The sequence below is a fragment of the Saccostrea cucullata genome, unplaced genomic scaffold (assembly GCF_032062105.1).
Source record: "Saccostrea cucullata isolate Sc308-1 unplaced genomic scaffold, CSIRO_AGI_Scuc_v1 ctg9329, whole genome shotgun sequence".
NCBI lineage: Eukaryota > Metazoa > Mollusca > Bivalvia > Ostreida > Ostreidae > Saccostrea > Saccostrea cuccullata.
The window spans coordinates 1-5,311 of record NW_026936687.1 but is presented as its reverse complement, the minus strand read 5'-3'; the positions used below and the strand labels follow the sequence as shown (position 1 = coordinate 5,311).

The 5,311-nt window shown below is 33.4% G+C and overlaps 1 long non-coding RNA gene across 1 annotated transcript; it reads right to left on the bottom strand.

The window, feature by feature from the left end:
* Window positions 1–819: 819 nt before the first annotated feature.
* On the bottom strand, window positions 820–1,713 carry LOC134246280 (uncharacterized). Its single transcript, XR_009987608.1, has 3 exons — window positions 1,644–1,713; window positions 1,454–1,530; window positions 820–965 (listed from the first exon to the last, which is right to left on the bottom strand). It is a non-coding gene; the product is annotated as an uncharacterized LOC134246280 (long non-coding RNA).
* Window positions 1,714–5,311: the final 3,598 nt, after the last annotated feature.

Sequence of the window (5,311 nt, the reverse complement as noted above, 5' to 3'; positions counted from 1 at the left end):
CAGTGGACTTCAAGTATAAAATGTTATCCCGTTTCAGACAAATTTGTAGATTACTGATTGGATAAGAGCTAATCACATGACGCCCTGAAAATTTCCGTATTACGTCGACGTCGAGGAGTAATATGAAAATCGGGCAAGCGATTCCGTTCGAAGCGTTGTTATTGTAAATAAAAATGGCGGCTAAGAAACGGTTTACGTAGGTAGTTTAGTTAAACCTCGCCCAATACGGATTTCCATTTCACACCCTGTATGAATCCGTATTAGGTCACTAACTGACTGTGTAACTAACAATACCGGTATTTTTTTTTAGGTAGAGTAGGTTTGTGCTCCATAACTTCAGAAAACAAAAAATGTATATTTTTATGCAAACTTTGAGGAATAACATTTAAAAAAATCAGAGCGAAGACCTACTCATATCGATAAATAGTTTTCTAGTGTGAGTAAATGACTCTTCCTTCCCTTTTTCGCGTGCGTATGCAATTTAAAAGAAAATCTTTAATCTTCCTGAGATTTTTGGAAGTTGTAGAGATTTTACGTAAAAGTATACCTTAATGTTATAATATATATGAAATATCAAGGAATTTTTTATGATTAAGAATGATTTAATTTTTTATAATTAAGAATGATATAATTGTTCCCCTTCATTTCTGTAGCACCAAAGGCTTATAGCTCGTCATGCCCACCCATTTCCTTAGTAAATTACATTGATGATATATATAAAAACAGAAAGGCTTAAACATGTTACCCATCCAATTCCAAACACTAAGAAAAATTATGAATAGAATAGAATTGAATAGAAATTCCAAAGTTCTCCTGCACAATCTTGTTAAATTTTACGAGAAATACATGCAAGAAGCACAAGTCTTTAACTGGATTTTCATAATATTTTTTTTTCAATCTATCCATGGAATGATTTAATCCACTGTTTTATTGTATCTGCCATCACTTCCTATGACAATGGCGTTCTGAAACATAAAGATGGAGAAAAAATGATACAGTTCAATAAAATTAATGCTTTCTTTGTTCGTTACATGTAGTACATGTACGAGAAATAATGTTGCAGCTCTAGATTTTACAGAAAGAAATCTCTTAGACATATCTAATAATTTCTAAACATGAATTATGCAAATATACACATTAATATAAATAGAATAATGAAATCATGTATTGTGACAATTTTTTTTATAACAATATATGTATAAATGTTGTTAAAATAACAATCAATCAAATTGAATCACAAAACAATGGTTGCAATAAAAATGATCGTAAATATGCCCCATTCGAGAATTTTTATTACATACATATAGCGATGTCTGATCAAAGATTATTTTCCACAAGCTCCTCTTGTTATTGTTTCGTTTTGTCTTCTTGTTTTCATGAACGAGAGCAAAGCTGTTCTAGAATGTTAACATGCATATACATGTATAATGTAAAATAATGATATAAAACTTACCTCTATTAAGTCAACAGTCGTGTTTTGTAGATGTATGTGATCAGAAATTGGTAAAGGTATTCCCTTTCTTCCTAACCCTTTAATATTCACATTGCAGAAATTTAGAACAAAAAAAATGATAATAATCATAGAAACACAGCCGTATGTTTTCTCATGGTTTGTTCAAAATCAAGACAAAGGTCATTCATACCGTTAAGCATCGGTTCTACTGTCGTCACTACTGCACTGGTTAAAATAAAGTTCACTGTTTGAAACTAAAACATTGGAATAAGAATTAAATTTATTGCCAAGTAAAGTTATAAGGACAAATAATAATACTTCATTTTATTAAAAAAAAAATCGCTAACCATTTTTTAAATTAAAAAATATTTTCCAAAATATTATCTCTTTTTGAAACTTTTGTAAAACGTCTAGTGAAAATTATACCTTCACTCCGCTAAATGATCATGTTCTCTATCGTAAAAAAACATTGCAAAAAATATTTTCCATGCTTTTTAACAAAGTACACGTATGTTTCTGATCGCTATATATGTAGGTAATGGATTTCAAGTTATGGTTATTATCATATATTTACATTAGTTGTGTCTTTCTACTAAACCAAGCGTGAAATTGATTGGAAAACCATTTTTGTGTGAAATATACACGGAGAAAATCACGGTGACGTGACCTCACAATGAGGCTACTATGGTGTCCGGAGAGGGCCATTTGCTAGAGCCCAACAGCGCGTTCGCACAACAAGCTGTCACGCTAACGCAATTTCGAACAACACGCTGACGCGCTAACACACAAAATGCTGTCACGCTAACGCGATTTCGCACAACACGCTGACGCGCACACAACACGCTGTCACTCTAACGCGATTTCGCACAACAAGCTGACGCACTAACACACAACACGCTGTCACGCTAACACGAGTTTGCACAACACGAGTTCGGCGTGTTGTGTGTTAGCGCGAACTCGTGTTGTGCGAACTCGTGTTAGCGTACGTGACAACGTGTTGTGTGTTAGCGCGTCAGCGTTTTATGTGAACTCGTTTTAGCGTGACAGCGTTGTTACAACGCACTTTGAAATTTTTTTTCAAAGTGCATTAAATTTGGGACCCAATCAACTCACTTTGAAAAAATAAAATTTCTTTTCAAAGTGTGTTAATATTGACCATCTTAACGCACTTTGAAAAAAAATGTGTATGGTCGATATTCTTGCAAATATTAGGTATGATAAATAATTGCACCTGTTGGATAACTTTTCGGTGTGAAGGTTACTTCAGGATGTGAAAATGAGCGTCATTTTTCCATACTTTGAAAATTCTTTCTCTCTAAAATGTCTTTGTGTACTTAATGTTTTCCAGTTTGCATGCATTTATTTATTGAAAATTTTCAACGTCACGGTAGGTATGCAAATACATATATTTGGGTGTAGCATAGGCATCGGTACCGGGAGGGGGGCTTAGTAGACACACAAATGTACATAATACAGACATTGAAAATTTGGGTTATTTTTAGGGGGGGGGGCGAGTTGTCCACGTTCAATTTGCTCCCGTCGGCTACAATATATGTAAAATAAAGAGTTGGGCTGAGAGACCTTCTACTAAAATTAAAAAGTTTTTCGAAAGATATAATTATTACAAATTAATTCTCTCAATTACTAAAATCTTAGTCTACAATTTTTGTTTTATGCATATTTTTTTTCAAAGTGCGTTAAATTTCCCTTGGTAAAAATGTTGATGTACACTCTTAACGCACTTTGAAATTTTTTTTCAAAGTGCATTGAGTGTGTCCCAAATTTAACACACTTTGAAAAAAATGTTTAAAGTGCGTTGATTTTGTCCCAATTTTAACGCACTTTTAAGAATTTTTTCAAAGTGCGTCATTTTTTCGAAGTGCGTTGCCACACAGCGTGTTGTGTGTTAGCGCGTCATCCTTTTGTGTGAAATCGCGTTAGCCTGACAGCGTGTTGTGTTGTTCTGAACGCGCTGTTGAGCTTTCGCAAATTGCCCTATCCGGACACCTTACGCTACATCAACGTTACTAAATAATGAGTATATGTTTGGTACTTTCAAACATGTAAAATGTAAAAATAAGGAATGTTTTTAAGTTTAGTGTGAATTTTTGGTGTGTAAATCATTAATGATGCTTTATGACTTCAGCTTGGCCAAATAAGGTGCCTCGGGTCATAGTTTGTAGATAAACAATATTTAAAACCATATCTAAAACTCTTATTTTCAATGAAAAATTAAGAAAACCAATCATGAATATGGGAGTTTTTTTTCATATTTGACAAAGAAAAAGTATCCAGATTGCCTACAGTCTCTCAGAAAACGGTAATTCTTATGTCCATGACCTCTTCTTTAAAATATAAAATTTAATATAGGTATCGGGATTACTTTTCATGTGATTTCAAATTGAATGCCATGTAAACACCCTATTTTCTACATTATTCTGCTCAAGCCATTAAGTACGGGAAAAGAAAGTTGAAATTGATTAATATGACGTCATAATGGATCTAACACATAAGTCTCATACGTGTGGATGAAACTACCCGTGAGATAAACCTATCCTTTATCCACGGTAGATGCTTTATCAATAGCACTTCCGGTTTTGACATAGCCCCTCGCTTCAAGATTTTAGTTTATCGAAATTTTATTTGTAAAAATTCTTGCCCTTATAAATGAATGATAAAGAGCAACAATGTCGTTTAAACACGAAAAAGGCTCGTATATGTCAAAGAAGTGTCTTATTAATTTTATCAAGGTACCTGTATTGGCTACTTAAAGATGAATGACCCCTTCCCGAAATCGATTTAGGAGAAAGTAAGGCCTAGCAGTTAAGTTATTGTTATAAGATTTCTTTAACAACTTCAGCTATGCTTTCTTATATTATACTACATAGGCATAAATATGAAGGTGTAAGTTACCATGGATCAACAATGAATCTACAAGTAGCCTTGCCTAATTTAGCCTAGCAGTAGCACGGTTTGTACTGCCTCCGTACTAAGAATGATTTCATAGTAAAATTCACGATCCTTTGGTCCTTACAACTTTCAGTCAGAAGTCCGTTTGATATAAAGCTCCAGATATTGTCAAGTAATATATTTAAAGACGCAGATAGCAAAATTTTGAATTTTTAACACTATCTTCTTTCTTTCGTGGTATCAAGTTATGCGTCATCAATTTGAATTATGTAGTTTCACAGGTGTAGTCTCAAAGTTTTGCTAAAAACGAAAGTAGTATGAGATAAATAGAACATCTATAATTGTGTGATTTGATATTGGCTTTTCCAACCAGTTGAACTGGTGTTTATTCGCTTGGCAAGCTCGCTAATACACAATTTCAACTCGTTGGATAAAGCCAATACTGTAAACCAACTTTTATTCGCGTGCGAGAAATTTTCGCGAAGTTCGCGACAGCCTCGTCATCGCGAATATTTCTCGCCGTGAACCGGTACTCAAAATCTCTGTGTCTATTTACAACAGATCAAAAAAGGCCTGATCGCGAAAATTAATCATCGCTAACTAGTTTACCCCTGGAAAATCGCAAAATAAATTTGTTGCGAATAGAAGTTGGTTTACAGTATCAAATCACATAATATAGCTAGATATCCACTATTTACTAGATCTTGACCTGAAGTAAAAATAACTACTGGTAAACATAGTCCACCTTACACTAGATATATAATTGTATAAATGCGCAGAGAAATATCTGAGCATAAAAAGAAGATCATTTAAAAGAGCTTGGAAGATATATATTGACTTATCATAATATTATAGTCTCGGTCTCGGTTCATTTTGTATCCATGTGTAAATTTTAATTTTTTATCAATATATAATTTACATGGTTTAGTATACATGTAGAATTTATAT